At 39.9% G+C, this 17109-nt stretch overlaps 1 protein-coding gene, 1 long non-coding RNA gene and 1 other non-coding gene across 3 annotated transcripts in view; 2 read left to right on the plus strand and 1 right to left on the minus strand.

The window, feature by feature from the left end:
• LOC126996901 (uncharacterized) overlaps nt 1-17109 on the plus strand; it is a 56965-nt gene that overhangs the window by 4125 nt on the left and 35731 nt on the right. The gene's annotated exons all lie outside the window — the stretch shown is intronic.
• LOC126996904 (uncharacterized) lies at nt 3757-10231 on the minus strand. The gene is made up of 3 exons (XR_007751717.1): nt 8780-10231; nt 8273-8564; nt 3757-7761 (listed from the first exon to the last, which is right to left on the minus strand). It is a non-coding gene; the product is annotated as an uncharacterized LOC126996904 (long non-coding RNA).
• On the plus strand, nt 11296-11367 carry Trnap-agg (transfer RNA proline (anticodon AGG)). The gene has a single exon. It is a non-coding gene; the product is annotated as a tRNA-Pro (tRNA).

The raw sequence follows: 17109 nt of genomic DNA on the forward strand, positions 1-17109 counted from the left end.
TTTCCACCTCGCTCTCACTCCTCCCTCTCTCCCTCCTCCTCCTCCTCTTCCTTTTCCACCTCGCTCTCACTCCTCCCTCTCTCCCTCCTCCTGCTCCTCCTCTACCTTTTCCACCTCGCTCTCACTCCTCCCTCTCCTCCTCCTCCTCCTCCTCCTCTCTCTTTGTCCCTCCCTTCTTACGTAAGGCTTTGATCTATGGGAAAGTTTTGTGAGTTAGTCTATCTTCGTCCCAGTCTGTCACTCGCTCACTCCCACACACACATTTTTGTCTACCCACGTTCAGATATTGACTGTTCATGTTTGCTTACACCTGTTTGTCTGTTTACCTACTTGCTTTTTTCTTTCTTCTTTTCCTCCTCTTCTCTCTTATTCATATGTATCTATCTACCACACTATCTATTTTCCTTTTTTCTTGTCTACTTATCTACAACGTGTATCCGCCCTGCTTTTTTTTTTTACAGCTAAGGAGACAGTTCAAGGGCGTAAAGAAAAAAGAAAAAAGGAAAAAAAAAGCCTGCTACTCCTTGCCTATTTCCTTTTCAATTTATTACTCATTTATTTACCTACTTATCCTCACTTTCAGTCTATCTGTATTTCCCTTCCTTTCCTTCCTTCCTACTATCTTTATTTCCTACCTTATTTCTTTCCTTCCTTCCTTCTTTCCTTCTTTTCTTCCTTCATTCCTGCAATCATTTATTCCTACCTACGTATACCTATCTACCTATTACCCTTTCTATCCCTATCTACCTATCTACTTACCTACCATGGGACCAATCTACCAACACACACACACACACACACACGCACACACACACACACACACACACAAATCCAATCACCTCAATACACGTGTCACAACCTAACCAAACTAGACTGAATCCCTTGCCCAAACTAACCCACTCCGCTTCTTCCCTCCACCTCCTCCATCTCCCACCTTACCATACCTGCAAGAAACCCAATTAGCACCCAGGCACGTAATATGACGCCACGTAGAGGAAGTATAATTATTCCTCTGTTACTCTCCGCCCTTATCGCTACACAGACTCATCCACAGCCACATATAAGCTGATTTGCGTGTGATAACGACCCCTTATCTTATCTCTCTATTCCGGGATGGCGCGTAGACGAATGTAACCTTTGGATCGGTGACAACGTGCTAAGGCCAGTGATAGGTGGTGGGTATATAGGTCCATATTTTAAAACGCATCTGTCTCCCAACGGCTATTTCCGAAGGCCACAGAGAAGATTAACCGGGTTTTCATGGGTGTTTTTCCTGTTCAAGGCGCATAAGTCGGGTAAAACTATCACACAACAGCCCATGAAAACCCCAGGAACTTCTACGAGAGGCTTATCAGAGGAATTGAGACACCGAGACGTTTTTAACAATACGGGTTCATATATATATATATATATATATATATATATATATATATATATATATATATATATATATATATATATATATATATATATATATATATATATAGCCATTCATCTTCGCATTTCTCGTCCTCCTCCTCCTCCTCCTAGAAGCTAACCCGAACATCCGCTATTTTGCTCCGGTCTAACAGAAAGTAGTGTTAGCTTAGTTGTCGTGTATGATCTTCATTCTGTCCATGTAAAATTCCATTGTAGTTTTTCTATACTACATATTATTTTTCCTTTTCATGCCAGCCTCGGCTGGAGGGACTGGTGGGAGGGGAGGAGCCTTCGCCCTTGCTGTCCTGTGTCTCTGACTCGTAGATTAGAGTAGATGGTAGCAACAACAAACAGCCTAGTTAGGACCAAGAGGTCTGTTGCTGTTTGCTTTTCCTTTGTGCTCCTTTGTACTCCTCCTCCTCCTCCTCCTCCTCCTTTTGAATGTTGTGTGAATGGAAGAAAGTGCTGAAAAGGAAGAATAGAATGCAATAATGTTAGTAAAGATGAATGAGAAATGTAATAATAGTAGGAAATATGATTGAAGAAAGTTACATAAAGAGTGTGAAGACGAAATGGAAAGTGTGAAAGGAAGAGAATAGTAAAAAGAAGGAACATAGTGTAGTAGTAATAGTAATAAATATAAATGAAGGTGTGATAATGATAGTTGAGATATGATTGAAGAACCTGATAAAAAGAGTTTGAATGACGAATACGAAATGTGTGAATACGATGAACAACGTCAATAAAAAGTGTAAATGACGTAGACGAGTGATTGAAAGGAAGATAAGACGTAATAATGAAGTGTGTATATAATGATAGAGAGGGTTGTTAAAATAGAAGACAGGTCATAAAAACGTGTGTAAAACCGGTATGGAATATGTGAATGGAGGAAAAGGTGATAATAGAAAGAGAATTATGAAGGAAAGGAATGTGTGAATGCAAGAAAATGTGATAAAAAAGTGAAGATAAACGAAATTGAATGAGTGAATGGAAGGGAAAGTAATAAAAGCGAATAATAACGAACAGGAATTAAAGAATGGAAGAAAGTGTGATAATAAAGAGAATGATAAAGAAAAGGAATAAGTGAATGCAAGAAAATGTGATGAAAAGTGTAGACAGACGAAATTGAATGAGTGAATGGAAGGGAAAGTAATAAAAAGCGAATAATAACGAACAGGAATTAAAGAATGGAAGCAAAAGTGATAATGAAGGAAAAGAATGAGAGAACGCAAGAAAATGTTCTAAAAAAAGTGTAGACCAGAGGTTCTCAAAATGGGCGCCACGGACAGCGCCTGAGGGTGCCACAAGATTATCAGGAATTTTGAATCATGCCTTTTTTTCTTCTTTTGATGTTTTTGATTATAAGTTAATCTAATTCTACTGATGAGTTATATGTCTGGGCATGTACTGTATCGTATGTTAATTTTGGTTTGAGTATGGATAATAATTTTGATTCATTAATTAAAGTAATTCAAACAGGTACAATTGTGTATAAGAAGTTAATTCATGTGAGGAGGGAGGGGCGGGGGTGGAAGGGGTGCCACAAAAGGGTTTATATAAGGTCAGGGTGCCATCACTGAAAAAGATTGAGAACCACTAGTGTAGACAGACGAGTAAGAATGAGTGAACAGAAGAGAAATTAACAAATAAGTGAATAATGACGGAATGAGAGAAAATGGACAGAAAAAGTAAAGAATGAAATAAGTGCAAAGACGGAAAGGAATGTAGGAATAAAGATAAACAGAATAATAATAACAGAGTAACAACGTAAAGGAATAGATGAAAAAAGTAATTAAAAGTGTGGATATAATGAAAAAAAGTGAATAATGACGGAATGAGAGAAAATAGACAGAAAAAGTAAAGAATGAAATAAGTGTAAAAATGGAAAGGAATGTAGGAATAAAGATAAACAGAATAATAATAACAGAGTAACAACGTAAAGGAATAGATGAAAAAAGTAATTAAGCGTGGATATAATGAAGGAGAATGGAGGATACATGGCACTATACAAGCGTGATAGGCTATTGCGTGATGGCTTTCGTTTCTTATTCTTTCTTAGTCATTAGATAGATAGATAGATAAACAGATAGATAGATACAGATGTGCGTCAGAGGCATTCAATTTGTCATCCGTGTGTGTGTGTGTGTGTGTGTGTGTGTGTGTTACATAAAGGATTGATAAAATGACGCTACCTCATTTGTCATTATTGTTTTCTCATGGTAACTTTTTTATTTTTTTATTTTATACTTCCACGAAACGAACACAGAATTAGAAGAAAGAAAAGTACTTCACCAATAGACTCAATCGTAGTACGCGCATAAGTAAAAAATAAATAAATAAATAAATAAAAAAATACAGGTATGCATCACGTTAATACGCAATCAGTACGAAACCAACATAAAACATCGCATGACATAACATTACTAAGTGACAACCCTGAACCGCTAGATCATAAAACACAGAGCATCACATAACTTATAGGGGGTTTGAAAATTAGGTAAATATATAGGTAGGAGAGAGAGAAGGACAATCAGATCAAATCCTAAACACACACACACAGACACACACACACACACACAATCACTCCCATCTTCCATACAGTGGCTAGGTTCACGGGTCGCCTGGGTACACACACACGAGTCTGGGGATCCATAGTCACATTGATCCAGCCGTATTGCCGTTCTAGCCGTGTCAACAAATTTAAGTAAGTTTGAGCTCAGGGCGTGGGTGCTGGAGTGTTCGGCTTTCCCCATGTATTCAGCTCTGCTAGAATAGTATTGCGGGATATTGGGAAAATGTGAGGGTTTTTTGGATTATGGAAAGTTTGGGCGTGAAATTGCCTGAGTGTCTAAAGTTGTATTTGTTATTTTCGCTAAGCAATGTTATTTTTCGCTTCTCACATCGTTTTGGGCAGCTTACACGCTTAGTTATTTAAATTCATGAGAGACACTGCATCACTGCGGTACAATAGACTCATTCAGAAAACAAATACACACTTGTCACCACAACACACCAACACTAACAATTATGCTTGATTCACTTCCCGCCCCTGCACACTCGCCTCCCCTTCCCCTCAACAGCCAACCCAAAATATGTGTGTTATTAAACTGTACAGCTAGGTGCCCTGCGCTTTATTTATCTAGTTCAAGACCAAGATCATATTTTTTTATTATCATTATGAACTGGCAGTGACACGTCATCATTTGCGGTGATCAGGGGATGACTGGTCCGACATGAGCAAAATGGTACCAGTCTTAACCCGGTAGCTGCGGGGATCATGTTTCTTAAAGGCCCCTCTAAGCGAGAAAAATGAGAAAAAATCATCACTCACGCAAACCATTTCATAATATATATACCAAAGCATTTGTGATCAGTTTATGCATCATCTGTTTTTTGGGGTTTATATCATGGCAAAAATTTGGCCCGTCGCTCGCTGGTACACGGTAAAGCCACAAATTTGGCCCGTCGCTCGCTGGTACGCGGTAAAGCCACAAATTTGGCCCGTCGCTCGCTGGTACACGGTAAAGCCACAAATTTGGCCCGTCGCTCGCTGGTACACGGTAAAGCCACAAATTTGGCCCGTCGCTCGCTGGTACACGGTAAAGCCACAAATTTGGCCCGTCGCTCGCTGGTACACGGTAAAGCCACAAATTTGGCCCGTCGCTCGCTGGTACACGGTAAAGCCACAAATTTGGCCCGTCGCTCGCTGGTACACGGTAAAGCCACAAATTTGGCCCGTCGCTCGCTGGTACACGGTAAAGCCACAAATTTGGCCCGTCGCTCGCTGGTACACGGTAAAGCCACAAATTTGGCCCGTCGCTCGCTGGTACACGGTAAAGCCACAAATTTGGCCCGTCGCTCGCTGGTACACGGTAAAGCCACAAATTTGGCCCGTCGCTGCTACTGGGTTAAGGGTGTAGCAATGGGCATCTCCAGCCAGCTGCAGCCATTTGTGATTGAGGTTACTCCCGTTGATGAGCGTATAATGCGAGGGAGGCTGAAGCACAACATGGGTTACACTACCACCATCACATTCAGACTACCAAATGCGGTTTTCAGCCTCTAAACGTTAAAATAATAGTGTTGCAGTGTACGCGACGATGCCAGATTGTCATACTCACCACACTGTATTTATCCTTTTTAAGCCGCAGACTCTCGTAGCTACAGAAATAACGAAAAAATATTAAAGTTAGCGATAAAAACTGTTATTAATTGATGCTTGTTTGTACTGGATAATTGTTTTTGCTGTAGATATCAGTCGGAAAATACGATAACTTGGCAACGCTGAGTGTACGCTCCGGCCGAGATATGTACTACTACGTTATTTTACCGTGTTTTACATCACAACGTTTTATAGATTATCATTAAAAGGGAACATTATAACATAAACAATAAATACACATCACTTCCGTTACCTTCAAATGCTCCCGTACGAAACATTCTGAAAGCGGCGACATAACTTCATATCGCGACTGTACGTACACGAAACAATGAAAGGAGTCAAATGTCATGGTAAAACAACGAGTATCGTCAGCATATTTCCCTTATTGACTGACTGACTGAGTGACGTGTTTGAGAATGGGCAGAAGCGTAACTATGAGGTCAGCGGGACTGCACCAGCGTTACTATATTATCGTACTCAAAACATCGCATTAATCAGTTCCAGGGCCCCAAACTCTCCTACCCACACAGATAACGAGATTCCAGTTAAAGTTAGTGTTAAAAGCGTTACTTATTGGTGTTTGTTTGCGACAGCTGTGAGTCAGAAACCGGAAAATAGAATGTGCTGCGTGGCTGAGTACGATAATCTGGTAACGCTGGACTGTACCTATGCCCTGTGGTTTGAGAGGTAAGTCACGGCGGCGTCACACACTCCGTCATCGTGTAGCAGAACTCAATTTCATCACTACAGGAGACGGAGTCAGTGGGAGTTGCATGACGTAATTTGCTTCATCGATAGTGACGCTCTTCTTCCTCGTATCGAGAAGAATAACCAGAATTTGCCCTTGACTTGTGGTAGCGGGCGTGGTTGTGGGTCATATTTTTAAACATATCTGCGCCCAAGAATACGTAATTTACTAGTCTTTCGTGGGAGTTTAGGGCATTTCCAGGGGTACTTTTATGACCCTGGTGGTAGTCTGAGCCTTCTTCTGTACCGTGAAACCAAAAAAAGCATATCTGACAAGGCTTTCGTGGGAGTTGTGGGCATTTCCAGGGGTACTTTTATGACCCTGGTGGTAGTCTGAGCCTTCTTCTGTACCGTGAAACCAAAAAAAGCATATCTGACAAGGCTTTCGTGGGAGTTGTGGGCATTTCCAGGGGTACTTTTATGACCCTGGTGGTAGTCTGAGCCTTCTTCTGTACCGTGAAACCAAAAAAAGCATATCTGACAAGGCTTTCGTGGGAGTTGTGGGCATTTCCAGGGGTACTTTTATGATCCTGGTGGTAGTCTGAGCCTTCTTCTGTACCGTGAAACCAAAAAAAGCATATCTGACAAGGCTTTCGTGGGAGTTGTGGGCATTTCCAGGGGTACTTTTATGATCCTGGTGGTAGTCTGAGCCTTCTTCTGTACCGTGAACCTAAAAGAACAGTCATTAGAATTCGATTAACCTCCTTTTTGGCCTTTGGAAATAGTTGGTATGAGGGGCGGGAGCATTTGACAATACCAACCTGTGTCCTGGACGTGCGGGAACACTGTTTATAGTCTTATTATTATTATTTCTATCATCACCTTGGTTTCCCTATGGCTAGAGTTATGATGCAAGTAGATAATTTTTTTTTTGTTTGTTTGTTTGTTTGTTTCTCGTTCATGTCACTCGTTTTCCTGTCTCGTTTCCCTCTCTCTCGTTCATCTCTTTTTCGTTCGTCTGTCTAGTTCATTTTTCTCGTTCCTCTCTCTCGTTCATCTCTTTCTCATTCATCTCTCTCGTTCGTGTTTCGTTCACCTCTTTCGTTCATCTCTCATTCATCTTCCTCGTTCGTGTTTAGTTCACCTCTCTCGTTCATCTCTCATTTATTTTTCTCGTTCGTCACTTCGTTCATCTCTCTCGTTCAACTCGTTTCTCTCACCTCTCGTTCATCTGCCGCCGCTTTCAACACACACACACACACACACACACACCATCAACCATTAGGCTATCGATGGGACCAACACTTAGGCACATCATCATCAGAGGCTCGACCTACCCCTGAACGCTGCCATAAATAGACCCTTAACTGATACGAGGGTTCTCAGAATGCACGAACAATATACGACTTAGCTTATCTCTACACGCGGGGATATAAAACTTGACTTAATGATACAGATAGAGAGATTTGAACCTATTTACGTCATATATTTGCCTACCATGTCTATCTAAACTTGACTAACTATTAAAGCTTGAGAGATTAAAACCTATTTCCGTCATATATATACCGACCATGTCTATCTAAACTTGACTAACTATTAAAGCTTGAGAGATTAAAACCTATTTGCGTCATATATTTGCCTACCATGTCTATCTAAACTTGACTAACTATTAAAGCTTGAGAGATTAAAACCTATTTCCGTCATATATATACCGACCATGTCTATCTAAACTTGACTAACTATTAAAGCTTGAGAGATTAAAACCTATTTGCGTCATATATTTGCCTACCATGTCTATCTAAACTTGACTAACTATTAAAGCTTGAGAGATTAAAACCTATTTCCGTCATGTATATACCGACCATGTCTATCTAAACTTGACTAACTATTAAAGCTTGAGAGATTAAAACCTATTTCCGTCATGTATATACCTACCATGTCTATCTAAACTTGACTAACTATTAAAGCTTGAGAGATTAAAACCTATTTCCGTCATATATATACCTACCATGTCTATCTAAACTTGACTAACTATTAAAGCTTGAGAGATTAAAACCTATTTCCGTCATATATATACCTACCATGTCTATCTAAACTTGACTTAATAATACAGATAGAGAGATTTTAACCTATTTACGTCATATATTTACCTACCATGTCTATCTAAACTTGACTAACTATTAAAGCTTGAGAGATTAAAACCTATTTCCGTCATATATTTACCTACCATGTCTATCTAAACTTTACTTTCTAATACAGATAGAGAGATTTTAACCTATTTACGTCATATATTTACCTACCATGTCTATCTAAACTTGACTAACTATTAAAGCTTGAGATTAAAACCTATTTCCGTCATATATATACCTACCATGTCTATCTAAACTTGACTTTCTAATGCAGCTTTAGTGATTTTAACCTATTTACGTCATATATTTACCTACCATGTCTATCTAAACTTTACTAACTATTAAAGCTTGAGATTAAAACCTATTTCCGTCATATATATACCTACCATGTCTATCTAAACTTGACTTAATAATACAGATAGAGAGATTTTAACCTATTTACATAATATATTTACCTACTACGTATAGCTAAAAGTTAAAGGAAGTAACGTCAAGCTAAAATAAGTTTGCATGCCGTGGGGTAGAGTTAGTCACATAATTAAAGATCCGTGTCGTGAAGTAATAAGCTAACTCATACAAAACCTCCTACAGTCTTCTCCGCTATTCTTCTAACAAATAATGACATAAATAACGCTAAAGTAAAACTAAAAGAAGTCTAATATCATAAGTTTCAATGTCTCTAAAGTGAAAAGTTAGCATATAAAAGACTCAACGCCCCTGTCCACTTCTATGCTCGTCTCCTTTACTCTTCTTCTAACTAATAATTGAGTGAAGATATAAACCTAAAGGTCCATAATAATAAAAGTTTTAACGTCTTGAAGTAAAGGTTAGCTCTCACATAAGACTTTCTACGCTCCAATTCACTTCTATGCTCGTCTACTCTGCTTTTCTGACTAATAATGCAAGAAACAACACTAAAGTAAAACAGAAAGAAGCCAAACATCATAAGTTTTAACGTCTTGAAGTAAAAGGTTAACTCTCACATAAGACTTTCAACGGTCCAGTTCACTTCTATGCTCGTCTACTCTGCTTTTCCGACCAATAATTCAAGAAACAACACTAAAATAAAGCAGAAAGAAGCCTAATATCATAAGTTTTAACGTCTTGAAGTAAAGGTTAGCTCTCACATAAGACTTTCAACGGTCCAATTCACTTCTATGGTCATCTACTCTGCTTTTCTAACTAATAATTCAAGAAACAACACTAAAATAAAGCAGAAAGAAGCCTAATATCATAAGTTTTAACGTCTTGAAGTAAAGGTTAGCTCTCACATAAGACTTTCAACGGTCCAATTCACTTCTATGGTCATCTACTCTGCTTTTCTAACTAATAATTCAAGAAACAACACTAAAATAAAGCAGAAAGAAGCCTAATATCATAAGTTTTAACGTCTTGAAGTAAAATGTAACGCTCTCACATAAGCTTATCTACGCTCCAATTCACTTCTATGGTCATCTACTCTGCTTTTCTAACTAATAATTCAAGAAACAACACTAAAGTAAAGCAGAAAGAAGCCTAATATCATAAGTTTTAACGTCTTGAAATAAAAAGTTAGCTCTTATATGAATATCTGCGCTCCAATCCACTTCTGTGTTCATCTCCTTTGCTTTCCTAACTAATAATGCAAGAAACAACACTAAAGTAAAACAGAAAGAAGCCTAATATCATAAGTTTTAACGTCTTGAAGTAAAAAGTTAGCTCGTAAAACCCTTTTCGCTTCAATTCGCTTTTCTAATTTCATCTTCCTCGCTAATCTGACTATTAATGCAAGAAACAACACTAAAGTAAAACAGAAAGAAGCCAAATATCACAAGTTTTAACGTCTTGAAGTAAAAGGTTAACTCTCACATAAGACTTTCTACACTCCAATCCACTTCCGTGTTCATCTCCTTTGCTTTTCTAACTAATAATGCAAGAAACAACACTAAAGTAAAACAGAAAGAAGCCTAATATCATAAGTTTTAACGTCTTGAAGTAAAAAGTTAGCTCGTAAAACCCTCTTCGCTTCAGTCCGCTTCTCTAATTTCATCTTCCTCGCTAATCTGACTAATAATGCAAGAAACAACACTAAAGTAAAACAGAAAGAAGCCTAATATCATAACTTTTAACGTCTTGAAGTAAAAGGTTAACTCTCACATAAGACTTTCTACGCTCCAATCCACTTCTGTGTTCATCTACTCTGCTTTTCTAACTAATAATGCAAGAAACAACACTAAAGTAAAACAGAAAGAAGCCTAATATCGAAAGTTTTAACGTCTTGAAATAAAAAAGTTAGCTCTTATATGTGTATCTACGCTCCAATCCACTTCTGTGTTCATCTCCTTTGCTTTTCTAACTAATAATGCAAGACACAACACTAAAGTAAAACAGAAAGAAGCCAAATATCACAAGTATTAACGTCTTGAAGTTTAGCTCGTAAAACCCTCTTCGCTTCAAACCGCTTTTCTAATTTCATCTTCCTCACTAATCTGACTAACTGAATAAAATAACACTAAAGTAAAACAGAAAGAAGCCAAATATCACAAGTTTTAACGTCTTGAAGTATAAAGTTAGCTCGTAAAACCCTCTTCGCTTCAGTCCGCTTCTCTAATTTCATCTTCCTCACCAATCTGACTAATAACTGAATAAAATAACACTAAAGTAAAACAGAAAGAAGCCAAATATCACAAGTTTTAACGTCTTGAAGTAAAAAGTTAGCTCGTAAAACCCTCTTCGCTTCAGTCCGCTTCTCTAATTTCATCTTCCTCACCAATCTAACTAATAATGCAAGAAACAACACTTAAGTAAAGAAGAAAGAAGCCAAATATCACAAGTTTTAACGTCTGTAAGTAAAAAGTTAGCTCGTAAAACCCTCCTCGCTCCAGTCTGATTCGCAATTCTTCCGCTCCTCCTCACACCGGCCTGATGGTCTAGGGGTATGATTCTCGCTTAGGGTGCGAGAGGTCCCGGGTTCAAATCCCGGTCAGGCCCACGGGAATATTTTTACCTCCATAATTTTGGTGCTGGGTACCTGGAAATCGCATTGAGGAGGCTGAATATGATGTTGGTAGTGCAGAATATACGTTGCAATGCCGGGAAAGTGAAGTTAGAGAGCAAGAGGAAGAGGAGGGTGGCTGGCTGGCCTAAACTTTTAACCACGAAGAATATTTTTAGTTCCACTATTTTAACGCTGTGAGGATGGAAACCGCATTGGACGGGCTAGATATGGTGTTGGTAGTGTAGAATATACGTTGCAAAGCCGGAAAATTAAGAGTTAGGGAGCAAGAGGAGGAAGGGAATGGCTGGCTGGCTGGCCTGACCACGAAGAATATTTTAATTCCACTATTTTTACGCTGGGAGGATGGAAACCGCATTGGACGGGCTAGATATGGTGTTGGTAGTGTAGAATATACGTTGCAAAGCCGGAAAGTTAAGGGTTAGGGAGCAAGAGGAGGAAGGGAATGGCTGACTGGCCTAACCACGAAGAATATTTTTACCTCACTCGTTTTAACGCTTAGAGGCTGAAAACTGTATTGGATAGTCTGAATATGGTGTTGGAAGTGTAGAATATACGTTGCAAAGCCGGAAAAGTTAAGTTAGGCAGGAAAAGGGGGAGGAGGAGGAAGAGGAAGGGGGTAGCTGACTGACTTGGCTTCGCGGTAAAGTGTGTGTGTGTGTGTGTGTGTGTGTGTGTGTGTGTGTGTGTGTGTGTGTGTGTGAGGCCAGTGTAAAGTTACGATTTCCCAAGGTGCAACGTGACTTATTCTTAGCATTTATATGTGTTTATGTACCTGTGTGTTTGACAAAGAGAGGGAAAAATTCATTAAAGTTTAGCATCTCACAGCGTTCCATAAAAGCGAAGTTAAAATTTCTTAAGCCTTAAGGTATAACGTAACTCATACTTAACCTCTGTATGTGTGTGTGTATGTATGTGTATGTGTTTGAAAGAGAGAGAGAGAGATTTACATAGAAAATCAGACCACACAGACCCCATGGTCCAGACTTGGTGGTCTGTCCTTAAACCTAAGTGATTTAACATTATTCAGAAGACTCCAAAACGTTGCATTTCTGCTCTAGTTGATATTAAGTTGAAGGAAGTGACGGTCGAGCTTATTTTTGAAGGAGTCAATCGTGTTACACTGGACCACTGATGGTGGAAGCTTATTCCATTCTCGCACTACAACGTTGGTGAAGAAAAATTTGGTGCAATCTGAATTTACTTGTCTACATCTGAGTTTTACGCCATTGTTCCTCGTGCGCAGACTGTCATCGATCATAAACAATGTTGATCTGTCTACATTCGTGAAACCATTAAGTATTTTAAAACATTCGATCAATTTTCCTCGGAGGCGACGTTTCTCAAGAGAGAACATGTTAAGGATAGAAAGCCTTTCTTCGTAGGATTTGTTGCGCAAGGAAGGGATCATTTTCGTTGCCCGACGCTGAACACCTTCTAATTTAGCAATATCCTTTGCATGGTGGGGACCAAAACTGTACCGCATATTCCAAGTGGGGTCTGACTAAACTGTTGTAGAGCGGGAGTATTACATCTTTATTCTTGAATACAAAGTTTCTTTTAATGAAGCCCAACATTCTGTTCGCTTTATTTGCTGCATCGATGCATTGCTGTGAGAATTTGAGGTTTGACGCGATTTTGACCCCCAAGTCTTTGACGCATTGAACGCTTTTGAGTTTAACGCCGCGCATTTCGTATTCGAACTTCTTATTCCTCGTTCCAACTTGAAGGACCTGGCACTTGTCTACGTTAAAGGGCATCTCCCATCTATCCGACCAAGCTGAAATTTTGTGCAAATCCTCTTGGAGGCTTTGCCTGTCTTCGTCAGTGAGAACCGAGTTACCAATCTTTGTGTCGTCTGCAAATTTACTAATGCGGTTATTGAGTCCAACATCCACGTCGTTGATGTAAATAATGAAGAGCACTGGGCCAAGGACCGAGCCCTGAGGGACGCCACTAGTGACAGGCGCCCACTCTGAGTTAAATCCGTCAATCACTACTCTTTGTTGTCTGTTGCTCAACCAATTCGCGATCCATTGGTTTACTTGACCGTCAATACCTATTTGCTTTAATTTGTAAAGTAATTTATGATGCGGGACTTTATCAAACGCTTTCTGAAATCAAGATAGACTACGTCCAGTGATTTGGTTACGTCATAAACAGTGAAGAGGTCGTTATAAAGGTTAATAGGTTTGATAGGCAGGATCTTTTGTTTCGAAGCCATGTTGTGAGTCCCCAATCAATGAGTGGCTTTCAAGGTAACTCACAATTTTGTCTCTAATTATGCCCTCAAGTAGCTTACCTACAACCGAAGTTAGACTAATGGGCCTGTAATTACCTGGTACTTTTTTGTCTCCTTTCTTGAAAATCGGTGTCACGTTAGCCTTTTTCCAATCTGAAGGGACGATGCCTTGTCGCAAGGACATATTGAATACGGTAGTGAGGGAGGAGAGTATTTCGCTCTTCGTTTCTTTCAGCAGAGTTGGATATACTTTGTCAGGTCCAGGACTTTTATTTGTTTTAAGTGAATGGAGAGCTTTAAGGACTTCATCGGTTGTTATTTCAAAATTAGGCAATGCATGCTCGAGATTTACAATAGTACTGGTGTTGGTGGTAGCGAGAGGAAGACTGTTAGTATTAAACACCGAGGAAAAGTAATTGTTTAAGAGGTTTGCAATGTGTTGGCTGTCAGTCACTAGTGCACCGTCGCTGTTTGTTAAAGGTCCAATACCACTTTTGATCGCCTTTCTGTTGTTTATGTAACTGAAGAAAGATTTCGGGTTATTTTACAGTGGGCTGCAATATTTTCTTCATGTCTACGCTTTGCCTGACCTACTAGTCTTTTTACTCGTCGCCTGGCATCATTATAGAGTCTAATGTTCTCGGGCGTGCTTTGTTCTTTCTTTAACCTGTAAAACAATTTTCTCATTGACTGATTGTTTAATTTCGCTATTAAACCACGGTGGGCTTTATTAGTGTTAATTCGCTTCTCGCACAAGGGGACGAATGTGTTCTGCTGAGTGAGTAAGTGATTTTAAGGCTTAGCCAGGCTTCCTCTACGTTGCCGTCATCTGATAGTTGTATTTCTGTTAGTTTTTGTCGGATTTCTACGAAGTTAGCTCTTTTGAAATTGGGCACCTTTACTTTATTTTCAGTCACTGATGATTGAGCTTTAATGTCCACGCGCACTAATTTATGATCGCAAGAACCGAGGTGTTCTCCTACCGTGACACTACTGACAAGGTTATCTTGGGTCGTTATAACAAGGTCGAGTATATTATTTTGTCGAGTTGGCTCAGAAACCATTTGGCTTAGATAATTTTCTTCTAGAAATTAGATCATTCTATGTGACTCGCCTTCTGTACCTGACAGTGTCGCCCAGTCGATATGGGGAGGTTAAAGTCTCCTAATATCAGTGAGTCGTTGTTATTAAGTGACTGCCTTAAGACGCTGTACATTTCAAGGTCGTCATCGAGTGATTGCCCGGGAGGTCTGTAGGTGACAGATATATTTAAATTGACTTTTGCAATGTTTACTCGCACGCACAAATGTTCAACGTTACTGTTTCCCGGTGTTTTGTCGGTGGGTTGCAAATAGCTTTTGACATAAAGGGCGACGCCACCGCCTCTACGGTTTACACGATCTTTGTTGAAGAGTCTGTAGCCATCTATGTTGTATTCGGTACTTAAATCAATATTTGTGGTGTCGATAAATGTTTCGGTTATAGCAATTATGTCAAAATTTTCTGTTAAAGCAAGACATCTCAGTTCATCAAATTTGTTTTTAGGGCTACGCGCATTGAAACTAAGGATTTTAAGTTATCTAGAGGCTTGGTAATAGTGGTGGTACTTAGGATCACAGGGTTTGTTGCGATGCAGAGAGAGAGAGAGAGAGAGAGAGAGAGAGAGAGAGAGAGAGAGAGAGAGAGAGAGAGAGAGAGAGAGAGAGAGAGAGAGAGAGAGAGAGAGAGAGAGAGAGAGAGAAGGGAGGAGTATGTGTATGTGTGTGTTTGAGAGAGAGAGAGAGAGAGAGAGAGAGAGAGAGAGAGAGAGAGAGAGAGAGAGAGAGAGAGAGAGAGAGAGAGAGAGAGAGAGAGAGAGAGAGAGAGAGAGAGAGAGAGAGAGAGAGGAGAGTATGTGTCTGTGTGTTTTAGAGAGAGGGTATGTGTCTGTGTGTGTTTGAGAGAGAGAGAGAGAGAGAGAGAGAGAGAGAGAGAGAGAGAGAGAGAGAGAGAGAGAGAGAGAGAGAGAGAGAGAGAGAGAGAGAGAGAGAGACATTCATTACAAGTTCAGCATTTCCTTGGTTAGCTTACACCATTACGTAAGAGCTAAACAGCCTACGTGCTCTACCTTTCCCAGCCCAGCTAATCCTCCCAAGTGCCCTGTCCTATATCTCAGTTTACCTCCCTCGCTCCTTCACTTCAAGGTCATACTACACGTCACGCAAGTGCTCGCCTCGCTTAGAAGAAGGTTAAACTGTTGACGGTGTGTAGGTCTATTCTTAAACGTATTGGTCTCCTTTTACGAGTATTACCCAAGGCCACAGAGATGATTAACCGGGTTTTGTTGGAAAGTTGGAAAGTTTCGTTTAGTCGGCGCAACATCTGTGGTTTTCTTGGGTTTTTTTTTCCGTTCATGGTGCAGAGGTCGTGTAAAACTGTCACTCTATATTCTTAACCGTATCGGGCTACAAATAAGACTGTTTTCCAAGGCCACAGAGAAGATTAACCGGGTTTTGTTGGAAAGTTGGAAAGTTTCGTTTAGTCGGCGCAACATCTCTGGTTTTCTTGGGTGTTTTTTTCCGTTCATGGTGTAGAGGTCGTGGAAAACTGTCACTCTATGTTCTTAACCGTATCGGGCTCCAAATAAGACTGTTTTCCAAGGCCACAGAGAAGATTAACCGGGTTTTGTTGGAAAGTTGGAAAGTTTCGTTTAGTCGGCGCAACATCTCTGGTTTTCTTGGGTGTTTTTTTCCGTTCATGGTGTAGAGGTCGTGGAAAACTGTCACTCTATGTTCTTAACCGTATCGGGCTACAAATAAGACTGTTTTCCAAGGCCACAGAGAAGATTAACAGGGTATTCATGGGTGTTTTTTTCCGTTCATGGTGTAGAGGTCGTGGAAAACTATCACTCTATATTCTTAACCGTATCGGGCTACAAATAAGACTGTTTTCCAAGGCCACAGAGAAGATTAACCGGGTATGGATGTTTTTTTCCGTTCATGGTGTAGAGTTCGTGAAAACTATCACTCTATATTCTTAACCGTATCGGGCTACAAATAAGACTGTTTTCCAAGGCCACAGAGAAGATTAACCGGGTATGGATGTTTTTTTCCGTTCATGGTGTAGAGGTCGTGGAAAACTGTCACTCTATGTTCTTAACCGTATCGGGCTACAAATAAGACTGTTTTCCAAGGCCACACAGAAGATTAACCGGGTATTCATGGGTGTTTTTTTCCGTTCATGATGCAAGAGTCGTGTAAAACTATCACTCTATATTCTTAACCGTATCGGGCTACAAATAAGACTGTTTTCCAAGGCCACAGAGAAGATTAACAGGGTATTCATGGGTGTTTTTTTCCGTTCATGATGCAAGAGTCGTGTAAAACAATCACTCGGGTCCCAAAACAGTCCTTGAAAATCCCATCAACTTCCACGAGTCTTTTTTTTCATTAATTTCAACTCTTACCTGCTCAAATGACGCTCTGCTCTCTCCTGC

Source organism: Eriocheir sinensis, chromosome 11 (genome assembly GCF_024679095.1).
Source record: "Eriocheir sinensis breed Jianghai 21 chromosome 11, ASM2467909v1, whole genome shotgun sequence".
NCBI lineage: Eukaryota > Metazoa > Arthropoda > Malacostraca > Decapoda > Varunidae > Eriocheir > Eriocheir sinensis.